We start from the raw sequence: 24,295 nt of genomic DNA, 5'->3' as shown, positions 1-24,295 counted from the left end.
ATGTTGGGAAAGGGGTCAAAACGGCAGTTGTTTGTGAAAGTTGTTTTGAATTTAATGAATCTGCTAACTTCTGACATGTTTTACCGAAGCCAGAAAAACAGGCGAAGGGTTACAAAAATAGCTCTAGTTACAGATTGGTAGACCCGATTTGAAATCCGACTTGTTGCTTGAAAAGCAGAAGAGTAGGGGTAGATTTTATATAGAAAACATTGTTTTCTGTAAAATGTTGGGAAAGGGGTCAAAACTTCAGTTGTTTGGGAAAGTTTAAAAAACACATGGTAGTGCTTTTAGTAAAACTGCTTAACTAAGTTCCATACTGAATAAACCTTTTCCGCTTTTGCAAGCAGAGAAGTAGAGGAAGATTTTAATCCAATATATTTTTGTCAAACTTTTGGTATTAGTGGTCAAAATGGTAGTTGTTTTGAATTGAATGAATCTGCGAACTTCTGACATGTTTTACCAGAAGCCAGAAAAACAGGCGATGGGTTATGAAAATAGCTCTAGTTACAGATTGGTAGACCCCGATTTGAAATCCGACTTGTGCTTGAAAAGCAGACAACTAGGGGAATATTTTATATATCAGACATTTTTTTCTGTAAAATGTTGGGAAAGGGGTCAAAACTGCAGTTGTTTGGGAAAGTTTAAAAACACATGGTAGTGCATTTAGTAAAACTGCTGTGACGTAAGTTCCATACTGAGTAAACCTCCGCATTTCAATGGCAGAGAAGTAGACGAAGTTTTAATCCAATATATTTTTGTCAAACTCTTTGGTTTAGTGGTAAAAATTATTGTTTTTTTAATTTAATGAATCTGCTAACTCCTGACATTTTTTGCCGAAGCCAGAAAAACAGGCGAAGGGTTACAAAAATAGCTCTAGTTACAGATTGGTAGACCCGATTTGAAATCCGACTTGTTGCTTGAAAAGCAGAAGAGTAGGGGTAGATTTTATATAGAAAACATTGTTTTCTGTAAAATGTTGGGAAAGTGGTCAAAACGGCAGTTGTTTGTGAAAGTTGTTTTGAATTTAATGAATCTGCTAACTTCTGACATTTTTTACCGAAGCCAGAAAAACAGGCGAAGGGTTACAAAAATAGCTCTAGTTACAGATTGGTAGACCTGATTTGAAATCCGACTTGTTGCTTGAAAAGCAGAAGAGTAGGGGTAGATTTTATATAGAAAACATTGTTTTCTGTAAAATGTTGGGAAAGGGGTCAAAACGGCAGTTGTTTGTGAAAGTTGTTTTGAATTTAATGAATCTGCTAACTTCTGACATTTTTTACCGAAGCCAGAAAAACAGGCGAAGGGTTACAAAAATAGCTCTAGTTACTGATTGGTAGACCCGATTTGAAATCCGACTTGTTGCTTGAAAAGCAGAAGAGTAGGGGTAGATTTTATATAGAAAACATTGTTTTCTGTAAAATGTTGGGAAAGGGGTCAAAACGGCAGTTGTTTGTGAAAGTTTAAAAAACACATGGTAGTGCATTTAGTAAAACTGCTGTAACGTAAGTTCCATACTGAATAAACCTTCTCCGCATTTGACAAGCAGAGAAGTAGAGGGAAGTTTTAATCCAATATATTTTTGTCAAACTCTTTGGTTTAGTGGTCAAAATGATAGTTGTTTTGAATTGAATGAATCTACGAACTTCTGACATGTTTAACCAAAGCCAGAAAAACAGGCGAAGGGTTACAAAAATAGCTCTAGTTACTGATTGGTAGACCCGATTTGAAATCCGACTTCGTTGCTTGAAAAGCAGACAGACTAGGGGTAGATTTTATATAGCAAACATTGTTTTCTGTAAAATGTTGGGAAAGGGGTCAAAACGGCTGTTGTTTGGGAAAGTTTAAAAAACACATGGTAGTGCATTTGGTAAAACTGCTGTAACGTAAGTTCCATAGTGAATAAACCTTCTCCGCATTTCAATAGCAGAGAAGTAGAGGGAAGTTTTAATACAATATATTTTTGTCAAACACTTTGGTTTAGTGGGCAAAATGGTAGTTGTTTTGAATTGAATGAATCTACGAACTTCTGACATGTTTAACCAAAGCCAGAAAAACAGGCGATGGGTTATGAAAATAGCTCTAGTTCCAGATTGGTAGCCCCAATTTGAAATCCGACTTCGTGCTTGAAAAGCAGACAACTAGGGGAATATTTTATATATCAGACATTTTTTTCTGTAAAATGTTGGAAAAGGGGTCAAAACTGCAGTTGTTTGGGAAAGTTTAAAAAACACATGGTAGTGCATTTAGTAAAACTGCTGTAACGTAAGTTCCATACTGAATAAACCTTCTCTTTTGACAAGCAGAGAAGTAGAGGAAGATTTAATCCAATATATTTTTGTCAAACTCTTTGGTTTAGTGGTCAAAATGATAGTTGTTTTGAATTGAATGAATCTACGAACTTCTGACATGTTTTACAGAAGCCAGAAAAACAGGCGATGGTTTATGAAAATAGCTCTAGTTACAGATTGGTAACCCCGATTTGAAATCCGACTTTGTGCTTGAAAAGCAGACAACTAGGGGAATATTTTATATATCAGACATTTTTTTCTATAAAATGTTGGGAAAGGGGTCAAAACTGCAGTTGTTTGGGAAAGTTTTATAAACACATGGTAGTGCATTTAGTAAAACTGCTGTGACGTAAGTTCCATACTGAGTAAACCTCCGCATTTCAATGGCAGAGAAGTAGACGAAGTTTTAATCCAATATATTTTTGTCAAACTCTTTGGTTTAGTGGTAAAAATTATTGTTTTTTTTAATTTAATGAATCTGCTAACTCCTGACATTTTTTGCCGAAGCCAGAAAAACAGGCGAAGGGTTACAAAAATAGCTCTAGTTACAGATTGGTAGACCCGAATTGAAATCCGACTTGTTGCTTGAAAAGCAGAAGAGTAGGGGTAGATTTTATATAGAAAACATTGTTTTCTGTAAAATGTTGGGAAAGTGGTCAAAACGGCAGTTGTTTGTGAAAGTTGTTTTGAATTTAATGAATCTGCTAACTTCTGACATTTTTTACCGAAGCCAGAAAAACAGGCGAAGGGTTAAAAAAATAGCTCTAGTTACAGATTGGTAGACCTGATTTGAAATCCGACTTGTTGCTTGAAAAGCAGAAGAGTAGGGGTAGATTTTATATAGAAAACATTGTTTTCTGTAAAATGTTGGGAAAGGGGTCAAAACGGCAGTTGTTTGTGAAAGTTGTTTTGAATTTAATGAATCTGCTAACTTCTGACATTTTTTACCGAAGCCAGAAAAACAGGCGAAGGGTTACAAAAATAGCTCTAGTTACTGATTGGTAGACCCGATTTGAAATCCGACTTGTTGCTTGAAAAGCAGAAGAGTAGGGGCAGATTTTATATAGAAAACATTGTTTTCTGTAAAATGTTGGGAAAGGGGTCAAAACGGCAGTTGTTTGTGAAAGTTTAAAAAACACATGGTAGTGCATTTAGTAAAACTGCTGTAACGTAAGTTCCATACTGAATAAACCTTCTCCGCATTTGACAAGCAGAGAAGTAGAGGGAAGTTTTAATCCAATATATTTTTGTCAAACTCTTTGGTTTAGTGGTCAAAATGATAGTTGTTTTGAATTGAATGAATCTACGAACTTCTGACATGTTTTACCAAAGCCAGAAAAACAGGCGATGGGATATGAAAATAGCTCTAGTTCCAGATTGGTAGCCCCGATTTGAAATCCGACTTCGTGCTTGAAAAGCAGACAACTAGGGGAATATTTTATATAGCAAACATTTTTTTCTGTAAAATGTTGAGAAAGGGGTCAAAACGGCAGTTGTTTGGGAAAGTTTAAAAAACACATGGTAGTGCATTTAGTAAAACTGCTGTGACGTAAGTTCCATACTGAGTAAACCTCCGCATTTCAATGGCAGAGAAGTAGACGAAGTTTTAATCCAATACATTTTTGTCCAACTCTTTGGTTTAGTGGTAAAAATTATTGTTTTTTTTAATTTAATGAATCTGCTAACTCCTGACATTTTTTGCCGAAGCCAGAAAAACAGGCGAAGGGTTACAAAAATAGCTCTAGTTACAGATTGGTAGACCCGAATTGAAATCCGACTTGTTGCTTGAAAAGCAGAAGAGTAGGGGTAGATTTTATATAGAAAACATTGTTTTCTGTAAAATGTTGGGAAAGTGGTCAAAACGGCAGTTGTTTGTGAAAGTTGTTTTGAATTTAATGAATGTGCTAACTTCTGACATTTTTTACCGAAGCCAGAAAAACAGGCGAAGGGTTACAAAAATAGCTCTAGTTACAGATTGGTAGACCTGATTTGAAATCCGACTTGTTGCTTGAAAAGAAGAAGAGTAGGGGTAGATTTTATATAGAAAACATTGTTTTCTGTAAAATGTTGGGAAAGGGGTCAAAACGGCAGTTGTTTGTGAAAGTTTAAAAAACCCTTGGTAGTGCATTTAGTAAAACTGCTGTAACGTAAGTTCCATACTGAATGAACCTTCTCCGCATTTGACAAGCAGAGAAAAAGAGGAAGTTTTAGTCCAATATATTTTTGTCAAACTCTTTGGTTTAGTGGTCAAAATGATAGTTGTTTTGAATTGACTGAATCTGCGAACTTCTGACATGTTTTACAGAAGCCAGAAAAACAGGCGATGGTTTATGAAAATAGCTCTAGTTACAGATTGGTAACCCCGATTTGAAATCCGACTTTGTGCTTGAAAAGCAGACAACTAGGGGAATATTTTATATATCAGACATTTTTTTCTGTAAAATGTTGGGAAAGGGGTCAAAACTGCAGTTGTTTGGGAAAGTTTAAAAAACACATGGTAGTGCATTTAGTAAAACTGCTGTAACGTAAGTTCCATAGTGAATAAACCTTCTCCGCATTTCAATGGCAGAGAAGTAGAGGGAAGTTTTAATCTAATATATTTTTGTCAAACACTTTGGTTTAGTGGGCAAAATGATAGTTGTTTTGAATTGAATGAATCTACGAACTTCTGACATGTGTTAACCAAAGCCAGAAAAACAGGCGATGGGTTATGAAAATAGCTTTAGTTCCAGATTGGTAGCCCCAATTTGAAATCCGACTTCGTGCTTGAAAAGCAGACAACTAGGGGAATATTTTATATATCAGAAATTTTTTTCTGTAAAATGTTGGAAATGGGGTCAAAACTGCAGTTGTTTGGGAAAGTTTAAAAAACACATGGTAGTGCATTTAGTAAAACTGCTGTAACGTAAGTTCCATACTGAATAAACCTTCTCTTTTGACAAGCAGAGAAGTAGAGGAAGTTTTAATCCAATATATTTTTGTCAAACTCTTTGGTTTAGTGCTTAAAATGATATGTGTGTTGAAAATGAATTATTCTGCGAACTTCTGACATGTTTAACCAAAGCCAGAAAAACAGGAGAGGGTTATGAAAATAGCTATAGTTACAGATTGGTAGCCCCGATTTGAAATCCGACTTTGTTGCTGAAAAGCAGAAAAGTAGGGGAATATTTTATATATATATATCAGACATTTTTTCTGTAAAATGTTGGGAAAGGGGTCAAAACGGCAGTTGTTTGGGAAAGTTTAAAAACACATGGTAGTGCATTTAGTAAAACTGCTGTGACGTAAGTTCCATACTGAGTAAACCTCCGCATTTCAATTGCAGAGAAGTAGAGGAAGTTTTAATCCAATATATTTTTGTCAAACTCTTTGGTTTAGTGGTAAAAATTATAGTTTTTTTGAATTTAATGAATCTGCTAACTTCTGACATTTTTTACCGAAGCCAGAAAAACAGGCGAAGGGTTAAAAAAATAGCTCTAGTTACAGATTGGTAGACCTGATTTGAAATCCGACTTGTTGCTTGAAAAGCAGAAGAGTAGGGGTAGATTTTATATAGAAAACATTGTTTTCTGTAAAATGTTGGGAAAGGGGTCAAAACGGCAGTTGTTTGTGAAAGTTGTTTTGAATTTAATGAATCCGCTAACTTCTGACATTTTTTACCGAAGCCAGAAAAACAGGCGAAGGGTTACAAAAATAGCTCTAGTTACTGATTGGTAGACCCGATTTGAAATCCGACTTGTTGCTTGAAAAGCAGAAGAGTAGGGGCAGATTTTATATAGAAAACATTGTTTTCTGTAAAATGTTGGGAAAGGGGTCAAAACGGCAGTTGTTTGTGAAAGTTTAAAAAACACATGGTAGTGCATTTAGTAAAACTGCTGTAACGTAAGTTCCATACTGAATAAACCTTCTCCGCATTTGACAAGCAGAGAAGTAGAGGGAAGTTTTAATCCAATATATTTTTGTCAAACTCTTTGGTTTAGTGTTAAAAATTATTGTTTTTTTTAATTTAATGAATCTGCTAAATCCTGACATTTTTTGCCGAAGCCAGAAAAACAGGCGAAGGGTTACAAAAATAGCTCTAGTTACAGATTGGTAGACCCGAATTGAAATCCGATTTGTTGCTTGAAAAGCAGAAGAGTAGGGGTAGATTTTATATAGAAAACATTGTTTTCTGTAAAATGTTGGGAAAGGGGTCAAAACGGCAGTTGTTTGTGAAAGTTTAAAAAACACATGGTAGTGCATTTAGTAAAACTGCTGTAACGTAAGTTCCATACTGAATAAACCTTCTCCGCATTTGACAAGCAGAGAAGTAGAGGGAAGTTTTAATCCAATATATTTTTGTCAAACTCTTTGGTTTAGTGGTCAAAATGATAGTTGTTTTGAATTGAATGAATCTACGAACTTCTGACATGTTTTACCAAAGCCAGAAAAACAGGCGATGGGATATGAAAATAGCTCTAGTTCCAGATTGGTAGCCCCGATTTGAAATCCGACTTCGTGCTTGAAAAGCAGACAACTAGGGGAATATTTTATATAGCAAACATTTTTTTCTGTAAAATGTTGAGAAAGGGGTCAAAACGGCAGTTGTTTGGGAAAGTTAAAAAACACATGGTAGTGCATTTAGTAAAACTGCTGTAACGTAAGTTCCATACTGAATAAACCTTCTCCGCATTTGACAAGCAGAGAAGTAGAGGGAAGTTTTAATCCAATATATTTTTGTCAAACTCTTTGGTTTAGTGGTCAAAATGATAGTTGTTTTGAATTGAATGAATCTACGAACTTCTGACATGTTTTACCAAAGCCAGAAAAACAGGCGATGGGATATGAAAATAGCTCTAGTTCCAGATTGGTAGCCCCGATTTGAAATCCGACTTCGTGCTTGAAAAGCAGACAACTAGGGGAATATTTTATATAGCAAACATTTTTTTCTGTAAAATGTTGAGAAAGGGGTCAAAACGGCAGTTGTTTGGGAAAGTTAAAAAACACATGGTAGTGCATTTAGTAAAACTGCTGTGACGTAAGTTCCATACTGAGTAAACCTCCGCATTTCAATGGCAGAGAAGTAGACGAAGTTTTAATCCAATATATTTTTGTCAAACTCTTTGGTTTAGTGGTAAAAATTATTGTTTTTTTTTATTTAATGAATCTGCTAACTCCTGACATTTTTTGCCGAAGCCAGAAAAACAGGCGAAGGGTTACAAAAATAGCTCTAGTTACAGATTGGTAGACCCGAATTGAAATCCGACTTGTTGCTTGAAAAGCAGAAGAGTAGGGGTAGATTTTATATAGAAAACATTGTTTTCTGTAAAATGTTGGGAAAGTGGTCAAAACGGCAGTTGTTTGTGAAAGTTGTTTTGAATTTAATGAATCTGCTAACTTCTGACATTTTTTACCGAAGCCAGAAAAACAGGCGAAGGGTTAAAAAAATAGCTCTAGTTACAGATTGGTAGACCTGATTTGAAATCCGACTTGTTGCTTGAAAAGCAGAAGAGTAGGGGTAGATTTTATATAGAAAACATTGTTTTCTGTAAAATGTTGGGAAAGGGGTCAAAACGGCAGTTGTTTGTGAAAGTTTAAAAAACACATGGTAGTGCATTTAGTAAAACTGCTGTAACGAAAGTTCCATACTGAATAAACCTTCTCCGCATTTGACAAGCAGAGAAGTAGAGGGAAGTTTTAATCCAATATATTTTTGTCAAACTCTTTGGTTTAGTGGTCAAAATGATAGTTGTTTTGAAATGACTGAATCTGCGAACTTCTGACATGTTTTACAGAAGCCAGAAAAACAGGCGATGGTTTATGAAAATAGCTCTAGTTACAGATTGGTAACCCCGATTTGAAATCCGACTTTGTGCTTGAAAAGCAGACAACTAGGGGAATATTTTATATATCAGACATTTTTTTCTGTAAAATGTTGGGAAAGGGGTCAAAACTGCAGTTGTTTGGGAAAGTTTAAAAAACACATGGTAGTGCATTTAGTAAAACTGCTGTGACGTAAGTTCCATACTGAGTAAACCTCCGCATTTCAATGGCAGAGAAGTAGACGAGGTTTTAATCCAATATATTTTTGTCAAACTCTTTGGTTTAGTGGTAAAAATTATTGTTTTTTTTTATTTAATGAATCTGCTAACTCCTGACATTTTTTGCCGAAGCCAGAAAAACAGGCGAAGGGTTACAAAAATAAATCTAGTTACAGATTGGTAGACCCGAATTGAAATCCGACTTGTTGCTTGAAAAGCAGAAGAGTAGGGGTAGATTTTATATAGAAAACATTGTTTTCTGTAAAATGTTGGGAAAGTGGTCAAAACGGCAGTTGTTTGTGAAAGTTGTTTTGAATTTAATGAATCTGCTAACTTCTGACATTTTTTACCGAAGCCAGAAAAACAGGCGAAGGGTTAAAAAAATAGCTCTAGTTCCAGATTGGTAGACCTGATTTGAAATCCGACTTGTTGCTTGAAAAGCAGAAGAGTAGGGGTAGATTTTATATAGAAAACATTGTTTTCTGTAAAATGTTGGGAAAGGGGTCAAAACGGCAGTTGTTTGTGAAAGTTTAAAAAACACATGGTAGTGCATTTAGTAAAACTGCTGTGACGTAAGTTCCATACTGAGTAAACCTCCGCATTTCAATGGCAGAGAAGTAGACGAAGTTTTAATCCAATATATTTTTGTCAAACTCTTTGGTTTAGTGGTAAAAATTATTGTTTTTTTTTATTTAATGAATCTGCTAACTCCTGACATTTTTTGCCGAAGCCAGAAAAACAGGCGAAGGGTTACAAAAATAGCTCTAGTTACAGATTGGTAGACCCGAATTGAAATCCGACTTGTTGCTTGAAAAGCAGAAGAGTAGGGGTAGATTTTATATAGAAAACATTGTTTTCTGTAAAATGTTGGGAAAGTGGTCAAGACGGCAGTTGTTTGTGAAAGTTGTTTTGAATTTAATGAATCTGCTAACTTCTGACATTTTTTACCGAAGCCAGAAAAACAGGCGAAGGGTTAAAAAAATAGCTCTAGTTACAGATTGGTAGACCTGATTTGAAATCCGACTTGTTGCTTGAAAAGCAGAAGAGTAGGGGTAGATTTTATATAGAAAACATTGTTTTCTGTAAAATGTTGGGAAAGGGGTCAAAACGGCAGTTGTTTGTGAAAGTTTAAAAAACACATGGTAGTGCATTTAGTAAAACTGCTGTAACGAAAGTTCCATACTGAATAAACCTTCTCCGCATTTGACAAGCAGAGAAGTAGAGGGAAGTTTTAATCCAATATATTTTTGTCAAACTCTTTGGTTTAGTGGTCAAAATGATAGTTGTTTTGAATTGACTGAATCTGCGAACTTCTGACATGTTTTACAGAAGCCAGAAAAACAGGCGATGGTTTATGAAAATAGCTCTAGTTACAGATTGGTAACCCCGATTTGAAATCCGACTTTGTGCTTGAAAAGCAGACAACTAGGGGAATATTTTATATATCAGACATTTTTTTCTGTAAAATGTTGGGAAAGGGGTCAAAACTGCAGTTGTTTGGGAAAGTTTAAAAAACACATGGTAGTGCATTTAGTAAAACTGCTGTGACGTAAGTTCCATACTGAGTAAACCTCCGCATTTCAATGGCAGAGAAGTAGACGAAGTTTTAATCCAATATATTTTTGTCAAACTCTTTGGTTTAGTGGTAAAAATTATTGTTCTTTTTTATTTAATGAATCTGCTAACTCCTGACATTTTTTGCCGAAGCCAGAAAAACAGGCGAAGGGTTACAAAAATAGCTCTAGTTACAGATTGGTAGACCCGAATTGAAATCCGACTTGTTGCTTGAAAAGCAGAAGAGTAGGGGTAGATTTTATATAGAAAACATTGTTTTCTGTAAAATGTTGGGAAAGTGGTCAAAACGGCAGTTGTTTGTGAAAGTTGTTTTGAATTTAATGAATCTGCTAACTTCTGACATTTTTTACCGAAGCCAGAAAAACAGGCGAAGGGTTAAAAAAATAGCTCTAGTTACAGATTGGTAGACCTGATTTGAAATCCGACTTGTTGCTTGAAAAGCAGAAGAGTAGGGGTAGATTTTATATAGAAAACATTGTTTTCTGTAAAATGTTGGGAAAGGGGTCAAAACGGCAGTTGTTTGTGAAAGTTGTTTTGAATTTAATGAATCCGCTAACTTCTGACATTTTTTACCGAAGCCAGAAAAACAGGCGAAGGGTTACAAAAATAGCTCTAGTTACTGATTGGTAGACCCGATTTGAAATCCGACTTGTTGCTTGAAAAGCAGAAGAGTAGGGGCAGATTTTATATAGAAAACATTGTTTTCTGTAAAATGTTGGGAAAGGGGTCAAAACGGCAGTTGTTTGTGAAAGTTTAAAAAACACATGGTAGTGCATTTAGTAAAACTGCTGTAACGTAAGTTCCATACTGAATAAACCTTCTCCGCATTTGACAAGCAGAGAAGTGGAGGGAAGTTTTAATCCAATATATTTTTGTCAAACTCTTTGGTTTAGTGGTCAAAATGATAGTTGTTTTGAATTGAATGAATCTACGAACTTCTGACATGTTTTACCAAAGCCAGAAAAACAGGCGATGGGATATGAAAATAGCTCTAGTTCCAGATTGGTAGCCCCGATTTGACATCCGACTTCGAGCTTGAAAAGCAGACAACTAGGGGAATATTTTATATAGCAAACATTTTTTTCTGTAAAATGTTGAGAAAGGGGTCAAAACGGCAGTTGTTTGGGAAAGTTAAAAAACACATGGTAGTGCATTTAGTAAAACTGCTGTAACGTAAGTTCCATACTGAATAAACCTTCTCCGCATTTGACAAGCAGAGAAGTAGAGGGAAGTTTTAATCCAATATATTTTTGTCAAACTCTTTGGTTTAGTGGTCAAAATGATAGTTGTTTTGAATTGAATGAATCTACGAACTTCTGACATGTTTTACCAAAGCCAGAAAAACAGGCGATGGGATATTAAAATAGCTCTAGTTCCAGATTGGTAGCTCCGATTTGAAATCCGACTTCGTGCTTGAAAAGCAGACAACTAGGGGAATATATTATATAGCAAACATTTTTTTCTGTAAAATGTTGAGAAAGGGGTCAAAACGGCAGTTGTTTGGGAAAGTTAAAAAACACATGGTAGTGCATTTAGTAAAACTGCTGTAACGTAAGTTTCATAGTGAATAAACCTTCTCCGCATTTCAATAGCAGAGAAGTAGAGGGAAGTTTTAATACAATATATTTTTGTCAAACACTTTGGTTTAGTGGTCAAAATGATAGTTGTTTTGAATTGAATGAATCTACGAACTTCTGACATGTTTAACCAAAGCCAGAAAAACAGGCGATGGGTTATGAAAATAGCTTTAGTTCCAGATTGGTAGCCCCAATTTGAAATCCGACTTCGTGCTTGAAAAGCAGACAACTAGGGGAATATTTTATATATCAGACATTTTTTCTGTAAAATGTTGGGAAAGGGGTCAAAACGGCAGTTGTTTGGGAAAGTTTAAAAACACATGGTAGTGCATTTAGTAAAACTGCTGTGACGTAAGTTCCATACTGAGTAAACCTCCGCATTTCAATTGCAGAGAAGTAGAGGAAGTTTTAATCCAATATATTTTTGTCAAACTCTTTGGTTTAGTGGTAAAAATTATAGTTTTTTTGAATTTAATGAATCTGCTAACTTCTGACATTTTTTACCGAAGCCAGAAAAACAGGCGAAGGGTTAAAAAAATAGCTCTAGTTACAGATTGGTAGACCTGATTTGAAATCCGACTTGTTGCTTGAAAAGCAGAAGAGTAGGGGTAGATTTTATATAGAAAACATTGTTTTCTGTAAAATGTTGGGAAAGGGGTCAAAACGGCAGTTGTTTGTGAAAGTTGTTTTGAATTTAATGAATCCGCTAACTTCTGACATTTTTTACCGAAGCCAGAAAAACAGGCGAAGGGTTACATTTACATTTACATTTAAGTCATTTAGCAGACGCTCTTATCCAGAGCGACTTTCAAATTGGTGCATTCACCTTATGACATCCAGTGGAACAGCCACTTTACAATAGTGCATCTAGATCTTTTAAGGGGGGGGGGGGGGCAGAAGGATTGCTTTATCCTATCCTAGGTATTCCTTGAAGAGGTGGGGTTTCAGGTGTCTCCGGAAGGTGGTGATTGACTCCGCTGTCCTGGCGTCGTGAGGGAGTTTGTTCCACCATTGGGGTGCCAGAGCAGCGAACAGTTTTGACTGGGCTGAGCGGGAACTGTACTTCCTCAGTGGTAGGGAGGCGAGCAGGCCAGAGGTGGATGAACGCAGTGCCCTTGTTTGGGTGTAGGGCCTGATCAGAGCCTGAAGGTACTGAGGTGCCGTTCCCCTCACAGCTCCGTAGGCAAGCACCATGGTCTTGTAGCGGATGCGAGCTTCAACTGGAAGCCAGTGGAGAGAGCGGAGGAGCGGGGTGGCGTGAGAGAACTTGGGAAGGTTGAACACCAGACGGGCTGCGGCGTTCTGGATGAGTTGTAGGGGTTTAATGGCACAGGCAGGGAGCCCAGCCAACAGCGAGTTGCAGTAATCCAGACGGGAGATGACAAGTGCCTGGATTAGGACCTGCGCCGCTTCCTGTGTGAGGCAGGGTCGTACTCTGCGGATGTTGTAGAGCATGAACCTACAGGAACGGGCCACCGCCTTGATGTTGGTGGAGAACGACAGGGTGTTGTCCAGGATCACGCCAAGGTTCTTAGCGCTCTGGGAGGAGGACACAATGGAGTTGTCAACCGTGATGGCGAGATCATGGAACGGACAGTCCTTCCCCGGGAGGAAGAGCAGCTCCGTCTTGCCGAGGTTCAGCTTGAGGTGGTGATCCGTCATCCACACTGATATGTCTGCCAGACATGCAGAGATGCGATTCGCCACCTGGTCATCAGAAGGGGGAAAGGAGAAGATTAATTGTGTGTCGTCTGCATAGCAATGATAGGAGAGACCATGTGAGGTTATGACAGAGCCAAGTGACTTGGTGTATAGCGAGAATAGGAGAGGGCCTAGAACAGAGCCCTGGGGGACACCAGTGGTGAGAGCGCGTGGTGAGGAGACAGATTCTCGCCACGCCACCTGGTAGGAGCGACCTGTCAGGTAGGACGCAATCCAAGCGTGGGCCCGGCCGGAGATGCCCAACTCGGAGAGGGTGGAGAGGAGGATCTGATGGTTCACAGTATCGAAGGCAGCCGATAGGTCTAGAAGGATGAGAGCAGAGGAGAGAGAGTTAGCTTTAGCAGTGCGGAGCGCCTCCGTGATACAGAGAAGAGCAGTCTCAGTTGAGTGACTAGTCTTGAAACCTGACTGATTTGGATCAAGAAGGTCATTCTGAGAGAGATAGCAGGAGAGCTGGCCAAGGACGGCACGTTCAAGAGTTTTGGAGAGAAAAGAAAGAAGGGATACTGGTCTGTAGTTGTTGACATCGGAGGGATCGAGTGTAGGTTTTTTCAGAAGGGGTGCAACTCTCGCTCTCTTGAAGACGGAAGGGACGTAGCCAGCGGTCAAGGATGAGTTGATGAGCGAGGTGAGGTAAGGTAGAAGGTCTCCGGAAATGGTCTGGAGAAGAGAGGAGGGGATAGGGTCAAGCGGGCAGGTTGTTGGGCGGCCGGCCGTCACAAGACGCGAGATTTCATCTGGAGAGAGAGGGGAGAAAGAGGTCAAAGCACAGGGTTGGGCAGTGTGAGCAGAACCAGCGGTGTCGTTTGACTTAGCAAACGAGGATCGGATGTCGTCGACCTTCTTTTCAAAATGGTTGACGAAGTCGTCTGCAGAGAGGGAGGAGGGGGGGGAGGGGGAGGAGGATTCAGGAGGGAGGAGAAGGTGGCAAAGAGCTTCCTAGGGTTAGAGGCAGATGCTTGGAATTTAGAGTGGTAGAAAGTGGCTTTAGCAGCAGAGACAGAAGAGGAAAATGTAGAGAGGAGGGAGTGAAAGGATGCCAGGTCCGCGGGGAGGCGAGTTTTCCTCCATTTCCGCTCGGCTGCCCGGAGCCCTGTTCTGTGAGCTCGCAATGAGTCGTCGAGCCACGGAGCGGGAGGGGAGGACCGAGCCGGCCTGGAGGATAGGGGACATAGAGAGTCAAAGGATGCAGAAAGGGAGGAGAGGAGGGTTGAGGAGGCAGAATCAGGAGATAGGTTGGAGAAGGTTTGGGCAGAGGGAAGAGATGATAGGATGGAAGAGGAGAGAGTAGCGGGGGAGAGAGAGCGGAGGTTGGGACGGCGCGATACCATCCGAGTAGGGGCAGTGTGGGAAGTGTTGGATGAGAGCGAGAGGGAAAAGGATACAAGGTAGTGGTCGGAGACTTGGAGGGGAGTTGCAATGAGGTTAGTGGAAGAACAGCATCTAGTAAAGATGAGGTCAAGCGTATTGCCTGCCTTGTGAGTAGGGGGGGAAGGTGAGAGGGTGAGGTCAAAGAGGAGAGGAGTGGAAAGAAGGAGGCAGAGAGGAATGAGTCGAAGGTAGACATGGGGAGGTTAAAGTCACCCAGAACTGTGAGAGGTGAGCCGTCCTCAGGAAAGGAGCTTATCAAGGCATCAAGCTCATTGATGAACTCTCCAAGGGAACCTGGAGGGCGATAAATGATAAGGATGTTAAGCTTGAAAGGGCTGGTAACTGTGACAGCATGGAATTCAAAGGAGGCGATAGACAGATGGGTAAGGGGAGAAAGAGAGAATGACCACTTGGGAGAGATGAGGATCCCGGTGCCACCACCCCGCTGACCAGAAGGTCTCGGGGTGTGCGAGAACACGTGGGCAGACGAAGAGAGAGCAGTAGGAGTAGCAGTGTTATCTGTGGTGAGCCATGTTTCCGTCAGTGCCAGGAAGTCGAGGGACTGGAGGGACGCATAGGCTGAGATGAGCTCTGCCTTGTTGGCCGCAGATCGGCAGTTCCAGAGGCTACCGGAGACCTGGAACTCCACGTGGGTCGTGCGGGCTGGGACCACCAGGTTAGGGTGGGCGCGGCCACGCGGTGTGAAGCGTTTGTATGGTCTGTGCAGAGAGGAGAGAACTGGGATAGACAGACACATGGTTGACAGGCTACAGAAGAGGCTACGCTAATGCAAAGGAGATTAGAATGACAAGTGGGCTACACGTCTCGAATGTTCAGAAAGTTAACCTGTCTAGGATCAGCGTGGCGCTAGCGGCACCCCCCCCCCCCCCCCCACTGAAAAACCAGTGCCGCGAAATTCAAAAAAAATATTTTTTTAAAATATTTAACTTTCACACATTAAAGTCCAATACAGCTAATGAAAGACACAGATCTTATGAATCCAGTCAACATTTCCGATTTTTAAAATGTTTTACAGGGAAGACACAATATGTAAAGATGTACATCTATTACCTAAAAACACATTAGCATAATCCACCATCTTTTATTTGTCCACCAACACCAGTAGCCATCACCAATTCGGCTAAACTAAGATATTTATAGCCCCTAACCAACAAAAAAACTCATTAGATGACAGTCTGATAACATATTTATGGTATGGGATAGGTTTTGTTAGAAAAAAGTGCATATTTCAGGTATATGGCATAGTTTACAATTGCACCCACCATCACAAATGGACTAGAATAATTACAATGAGCAACGTGTTTACCTAACTACTAATCATCAAACATTTCGTAAAAATACACAGCATACACGAATCGAAAGACACAGATCCTGTGAATACAGACAATATTTCAGATTTTCTAAGTGTCTTACAGCGAAAACACAATAAATCGTTATATTAGCTTAGCACATAGCAATTAGCAGCCCAGCATTGATTCTAGCCAAAGTGAGCGATAAAAGTCAACATCGCCAAAAGATATTAATTTTTTCACTAACCTTCTCAGAATTCTTCCGATGACACTCCTGTAACATCACATTACAACATGCATATACAGTTTGATCGAAAATGTTTATATTTAGCCACCAAAATCATGGTTAGACAATGTGAAATGTAGACAAGCTGGTAAAGAAAACGTCCTTGCGCCACTTAGACAGTGATCTACTCTTATACATAAATACTCATAAACGTGACTAAAAAATATAGGGTGGACAGGGATTGATAGACAATTTAATTCTTAATACAATTGCGTTATTACATTTTTTAATTTATCCTTACTTTTCAATACAGTTTGCGCCAAGCGAAGCTACGTCAAAAAACATGGCGTCCTAAGCCACTAAAATGTTTCGACAGAAACACGATTTATCATAATAAAAATGTCCTACCTTGAGCTGTTCTTCCATCAGTATCTTGGGCAAAGGATCCTTTCTTGGGAGAAATCGTCTTTTGGTGGAAAGCTGTCCTCTTGCCATGTGGAAATGTCAACTACGTTCGGGATGAACTGAAAAGCGTTTCCAACTTTTCACATCGTTGCAAAAATAAATGTCCCAAAATCGCACTAAACGGATATAAATTGCTATAAAACGCTTTAAATTAACTACTTTGTGATGTTTGTAACTCCTATAACGAGTGAAAAGATGACCGGAGAAATATAACAGGCTAAACTAAAGCTTGGAACAGGAGAGGGTCGGTGTCTTCCACGCGCGTTACGCAGCAAGAAAAGACTTGCTAGCTAAAGGTTTTTTTCATTTGTAGGGCCTGTGAACGAGCAATCGAGCCCGTTGGAATCGTCATCACGTAAAGGCATCCAGGGGAAGACGTAAGAAGTGTCCGTATAGTCATAGCAACGACAGAGCCCTTTTAAATGACTTCAGAAAAGTGGCCAACGTTTCTCAAATCTGACTCCATGTCAGGGAAATTGCTGTAGAATGGGCTCTGTTCCACTTAGAGACAAAATTTCAACTCCTATAGAAACTATAGACTGTTTTCTATCCAATAATAATAATAATATGCATATTGTACGATCAAGGATTTTGTGGGAAGCCGTTTAAAAAATTAGCCACATTAGCATAAATAGTCTAAACAGCGCCCCCATCCCCAACAGGTTAAGCTTACGTTGCAAAAATAAAATAAAATAAAATACAAGATCTTATTGACTAAAATGATATAGTACTGCTGGCTGGTGAAGTAGCCTGGCTAGCAGTGGCTACGTTGTTGAAAGTGAAGCTGGCTAGGTAACCTCGACAATTTCACTAAATTTCTCTAAACTACACAATTATCATGGATACAAGGACAGCAAAGACAACTAGCTAACACTACGCTAATCAAGTCGTTCCGTTGTAATGTAAGTTTCTACAGTGCTGCTATTCGGTAGAAGTTACAAAAATAGCTCTAGTTACTGATTGGTAGACCCGATTTGAAATCCGACTTGTTGCTTGAAAAGCAGAAGAGTAGGGGCAGATTTTATATAGAAAACATTGTTTTCTGTAAAATGTTGGGAAAGGGGTCAAAACGGCAGTTGTTTGTGAAAGTTTAAAAAACACATGGTAGTGCATTTAGTAAAACTGCTGTAACGTAAGTTCCATACTGAATAAACCTTCTCCGCATTTGACAAGCAGAGAAGTAGAGGGAAGTTTTAACCTGTTGGGGATGGGGGCGCTGTTTAGACTATTTATGCTAATGTGGCTAATTTTTTAAACGGCTTCCCACAAAATCCTTGATCGTACAATATGCATATTATTATTATTATTGGATAGAAAACAGTCTATAGTTTCTATAGGAGTTGAAATTTTGTCTCTAAGTGGAACAGAGCCCATTCTACAGCAATTTCCCTGACATGGAGTCAGATTTGAGAAACGTTGGCCACTTTTCTGAAGTCATTTAAAAGGGCTCTGTCGTTGCTATGACTATACGGACACTTCTTACGTCTTCCCCTGGATGCCTTTACGTGATGACGATTCCAACGGGCTCGATTGCTCGTTCACAGGCCCTACAAATGAAAAAAACCTTTAGCTAGCAAGTCTTTTCTTGCTGCGTAACGCGCGTGGAAGACACCGACCCTCTCCTGTTCCAAGCGTTAGTTTAGCCTGTTATATTTCTCCGGTCATCTTTTCACTCGTTATAGGAGTTACAAACATCACAAAGTAGTTAATTTAAAGCGTTTTATAGCAATTTATATCCGTTTAGTGCGATTTTGGGACATTTATTTTTGCAACGATGTGAAAAGTTGGGTGCGCTTTTCAGTTCATCCCGAACGTAGTTGACATTTCCACATGGCAAGAGGACAGCTTTCCACCAAAAGACGATTTCTCCCAAGAAAGGATCCTTTGCCCAAGATACTGATGGAAGAACAGCTCAAGGTAGGACATTTTTATTATGATAAATCGTGTTTCTGTCGAAACATTTTAGTGGCTTAGGACGCCATGTTTTTTGACGTAGCTTCGCTTGGCGCAAACTGTATTGAAAAGTAAGGATAAATTAAAAAATGTAATAACGCAATTGTATTAAGAATTAAATTGTCTATCAATCCCTGTCCACCCTATATTTTTTAGTCACGTTTATGAGTATTTATGTATAAGAGTAGATCACTGTCTAAGTGGCGCAAGGACGTTTTCTTTACCAGCTTGTCTACATTTCACATTGTCTAACCATGATTTTGGTGGCTAAATATAAACATTTTCGATCAAACTGTATATGCATGTTGTAATGTGATGTTACAGGAGTGTCATCGGAAGAATTCTGAGAAGGTTAGTGAAAAAATTAATATCTTTTGGCGATGTTGACTTTTATCGCTCACTTTGGCTAGAATCAATGCTGGGCTGCTAATTGCTATGTGCTAAGCTAATATAACGATTTATTGTGTTTTCGCTGTAAGACACTTAGAAAATCTGAAATATTGTCTGTATTCACAGGATCTGTGTCTTTCGATTCGTGTATGCTGTGTATTTTTACGAAATGTTTGATGATTAGTAGTTAGGTAAACACGTTGCTCATTGTAATTATTCTAGTCCATTTGTGATGGTGGGTGCAATTGTAAACTATGAAGTCTACCTGAAATATGCACTTTTTTCTAACAAAACCTATCCCATACCATAAATATGTTATCAGACTGTCATCTAATGAGTTTTTTTGTTGGTTAGGGGCTATAAATATCTTAGTTTAGCCGAATTGGTGATGGCTACTGGTGTTGGTGGACAAATAAAAGATGGTGGAATATGCTAATGTGTTTTTAGGTAATAGATGTACATCTTTACATATTGTGTCTTCCCTGTAAAACATTTTAAAAATCGGAAATGTTGACTGGATTCATAAGATCTGTGTCTTTCATTAGCTGTATTGGACTTTAATGTGTGAAAGTTAAATATTTTAAAAAAATATTTTTTTTGAATTTCGCGGCACTGGTTTTTCAGTGGGGGGGGGGGGGGTGTGCCGCTAGCGCCACGCTGATCCTAGACAGGTTAATCCAATATATTTTTGTCAAACTCTTTGGTTTAGTGGTCAAAATGATAGTTGTTTTGAATTGAATGAATCTACGAACTTCTGACATGTTTTACCAAAGCCAGAAAAACAGGCGATGGGATATGAAAATAGCTCTAGTTCCAGATTGGTAGCCCCGATTTGAAATCCGACTTCGTGCTTGAAAAGCAGACAACTAGGGGAATATTTTATATAGCAAACATTTTTTTCTGTAAAATGTTGAGAAAGGGGTCAAAACGGCAGTTGTTTGGGAAAGTTAAAAAACACATGGTAGTGCATTTAGTAAAACTGCTGTAACGTAAGTTTCATAGTGAATAAACCTTCTCCGCATTTCAATAGCAGAGAAGTAGAGGGAAGTTTTAATACAATATATTTTTGTCAAACACTTTGGTTTAGTGGTCAAAATGATAGTTGTTTTGAATTGAATGAATCTACGAACTTCTGACATGTTTAACCAAAGCCAGAAAAACAGGCGATGGGTTATGAAAATAGCTTTAGTTCCAGATTGGTAGCCCCAATTTGAAATCCGACTTCGTGCTTGAAAAGCAGACAACTAGGGGAATATTTTATATATCAGACATTTTTTCTGTAAAATGTTGGGAAAGGGGTCAAAACGGCAGTTGTTTGGGAAAGTTTAAAAACACATGGTAGTGCATTTAGTAAAACTGCTGTGACGTAAGTTCCATACTGAGTAAACCTCCGCATTTCAATTGCAGAGAAGTAGAGGAAGTTTTAATCCAATATATTTTTGTCAAACTCTTTGGTTTAGTGGTAAAAATTATAGTTTTTTTGAATTTAATGAATCTGCTAACTTCTGACATTTTTTACCGAAGCCAGAAAAACAGGCGAAGGGTTAAAAAAATAGCTCTAGTTACAGATTGGTAGACCTGATTTGAAATCCGACTTGTTGCTTAAAAAGCAGAAGAGTAGGGGTAGATTTTATATAGAAAACATTGTTTTCTGTAAAATGTTGGGAAAGGGGTCAAAACGGCAGTTGTTTGTGAAAGTTGTTTTGAATTTAATGAATCCGCTAACTTCTGACATTTTTTACCGAAGCCAGAAAAACAGGCGAAGGGTTACAAAAATAGCTCTAGTTACTGATTGGTAGACCCGATTTGAAATCCGACTTGTTGCTTGAAAAGCAGAAGAGTAGGGGCAGATTTTATATAGAAAACATTGTTTTCTGTAAAATGTTGGGAAAGGGGTCAAAACGGCAGTTGTTTGTGAAAGTTTAAAAAACACATGGTAGTGCATTTAGTAAAACTGCTGTAACGTAAGTTCCATACTGAATAAACCTTCTCCGCATTTGACAAGCAGAGAAGTAGAGGGAAGTTTTAATCCAATATATTTTTGTCAAACTCTTTGGTTTAGTGGTCAAAATGATAGTTGTTTTGAATTGAATGAATCTACGAACTTCTGACATGTTTTACCAAAGCCAGAAAAACAGGCGATGGGATATGAAAATAGCTCTAGTTCCAGATTGGTAGCCCCGATTTGAAATCCGACTTCGTGCTTGAAAAGCAGACAACTAGGGGAATATTTTATATAGCAAACATTTTTTTCTGTAAAATGTTGAGAAAGGGGTCAAAACGGCAGTTGTTTGGGAAAGTTAAAAAACACATGGTAGTGCATTTAGTAAAACTGCTGTAACGTAAGTTTCATAGTGAATAAACCTTCTCCGCATTTCAATAGCAGAGAAGTAGAGGGAAGTTTTAATACAATATATTTTTGTCAAACACTTTGGTTTAGTGGTCAAAATGATAGTTGTTTTGAATTGAATGAATCTACGAACTTCTGACATGTTTAACCAAAGCCAGAAAAACAGGCGATGGGTTATGAAAATAGCTTTAGTTCCAGATTGGTAGCCCCAATTTGAAATCCGACTTCGTGCTTGAAAAGCAGACAACTAGGGGAATATTTTATATATCAGACAGTTTTTTCTGTAAAATGTTGGAAAAGGGGTCAAACTGCAGTTGTTTGGGAAAGTTTAAAAAACACATGGTAGTGCATTTAGTAAAACTGCTGTAACGTAAGTTCCATACTGAATAAACCTTCTCCGCATTTGACAAGCCGAGAAAAAGAGGAAGTTTTAATCCAATATATTTTTGTCAAACTTTTTGTATTAGTGGTCAAAATGGTAGTTGTTTTGAATTGAATGAATCTGCGAACTTCTGACGTGTTAACCAAAGCCAGAAAAACAGGCGATGGGATATGAAAATAGCTCTAGTTCCAGATTGGTAGCCCCGATTTGAAATCCGACTTCGTGCTTGGAAAGCAGACAACTAGGGGAATATTTTATATAGCAAACATTTTTTTCTGTAAAATGTTGAGAAAGGGGTCAAAACGGCAGTTGTTTGGGAAAGTTAAAAAACACATGGTAGTGCATTAAGTAAAACTGTTGTAACGTAAGTTCCATAGTGAATAAACCTTCTCCGCATTTCAATAGCAGAGAAGTAGAGGGAAGTTTTAATACAATATATTTTTGTCAAACACTTTGGTTTAGTGGTCAAAATGATAGTTGTTTTGAATTGAATGAATCTACGAACTTCTGACATGTTTAACCAAAGCCAGAAAAACAGGCGATGGGTTATGAAAATAGCTTTAGTTCCAGATTGGTAGCCCCAATTTGAAATCCGACTTCGTGCTTGAAAAGCAGACAACTAGGGGAATATTTTATATATCAGACATTTTTTCTGTAAAATGTTGGGAAAGGGGTCAAAACGGCAGTTGTTTGGGAAAGTTTAAAAACACATGGTAGTGCATTTAGTAAAACTGCTGTGACGTAAGTTCCATACTGAGTAAACCTCCGCATTTCAATTGCAGAGAAGTAGAGGAAGTTTTAATCCAATATATTTTTGTCAAACTCTTTGGTTTAGTGGTAAAAATTATAGTTTTTTTGAATTTAATGAATCTGCTAACTTCTGACATTTTTTACCGAAGCCAGAAAAACAGGCGAAGGGTTAAAAAAATAGCTCTAGTTACAGATTGGTAGACCTGATTTGAAATCCGACTTGTTGCTTGAAAAGCAGAAGAGTAGGGGTAGATTTTATATAGAAAACATTGTTTTCTGTAAAATGTTGGGAAAGGGGTCAAAACGGCAGTTGTTTGTGAAAGTTGTTTTGAATTTAATGAATCCGCTAACTTCTGACATTTTTTACCGAAGCCAGAAAAACAGGCGAAGGGTTACAAAAATAGCTCTAGTTACTGATTGGTAGACCCGATTTGAAATCCGACTTGTTGCTTGAAAAGCAGAAGAGTAGGGGTAGATTTTATATAGAAAACATTGTTTTCTGTAAAATGTTGGGAAAGGGGTCAAAACGGCAGTTTTTGTGAAAGTTGTTTTGAATTTAATGAATCCGCTAACTTCTGACATGTTTAACCAAAGCCAGAATAACAGGAGATGGGTTATGAAAATAGCTTTAGTTACAGATTGGTAGCCCCGATTTGAAATCCGACTTTGTTGCTGAAAAGCAGACAACTAGGGGAATATTTTATATATCAGACATTTTTTTCTGTAAAATGTTGGGAAGGGGTCAAAACTGCAGTTGTTTGGGAAAGTTTAAAAAACACATGGTAGTGCTTTTAGTAAAACTGCTTTAACATAAGTTCCATAGTGAATAAACCTTTTCCGCATTTCAATGGCAGAGAAGTAGAGGAAGTTTTAATCCAATATATTTTTGTCAAACTTTTTGTATTAGTTGTCAAAATGGTAGTTGTTTTGAATTGAATGAATCTGCGAACTTCTGACGTGTTAACCAAAGCCAGAAAAACAGGCGATGGGTTATGAAAATAGCTCTAGTTACAGATTGGTAGCCCCGATTTGAAATCCGACTTCGTGCTTGGAAAGCAGACAACAAGGGGAATATTTTATATATCAGACATTTTTTTCTGTAAAATGTTGGGAAAGGGGTCAAAACTGCAGTTGTTTGGGAAAGTTTAAAAACACATGGTAGTGCATTTAGTAAAACTGCTGTGACGTAAGTTCCATACTGAGTAAACCTCCGCATGTCAATGGCAGAGAAGTAGACGAAGTTTTAATCCAATATATTTTTGTCAAACTCTTTGGTTTAGTGGTAAAAATTATTGTTTTTTTAAATTTAATGAATCTGCTAACTCCTGACATTTTTTGCCGAAGCCAGAAAAACAGGCGAAGGGTTACAAAAATAGCTCTAGTTACAGATTGGTAGACCCGATTTGAAATCCGACTTGTTGCTTGAAAAGCAGAAGAGTAGGGGTAGATTTTATATAGAAAACATTGTTTTCTGTAAAATATTGGGAAAGTGGTCAAAACGGCAGTTGTTTGTGAAAGTTGTTTTGAATTTAATGAATCCGCTAACTTCTGACATTTTTTACCGAAGCCAGAAAAACAGGCGAAGGGTTACAAAAATAGCTCTAGTTACTGATTGGTAGACCCGATTTGAAATCCGACTTGTTGCTTGAAAAGCAGAAGAGTAGGGGTAGATTTTATATAGAAAACATTGTTTTCTGTAAAATGTTGGGAAAGGGGTCAAAACGGCAGTTTTTGTGAAAGTTGTTTTGAATTTAATGAATCCGCTAACTTCTGACATGTTTAACCAAAGCCAGAAAAACAGGAGATGGGTTATGAAAATAGCTTTAGTTACAGATTGGTAGCCCCGATTTGAAATCCGACTTTGTTGCTGAAAAGCAGACAACTAGGGGAATATTTTATATATCAGACATTTTTTT

The sequence above is a fragment of the Salvelinus fontinalis genome, chromosome 36, assembly GCF_029448725.1.
Source record: "Salvelinus fontinalis isolate EN_2023a chromosome 36, ASM2944872v1, whole genome shotgun sequence".
Taxonomy (NCBI): Eukaryota; Metazoa; Chordata; class Actinopteri; order Salmoniformes; family Salmonidae; genus Salvelinus; species Salvelinus fontinalis.
Note: the sequence above shows the minus strand (reverse complement) of the source record.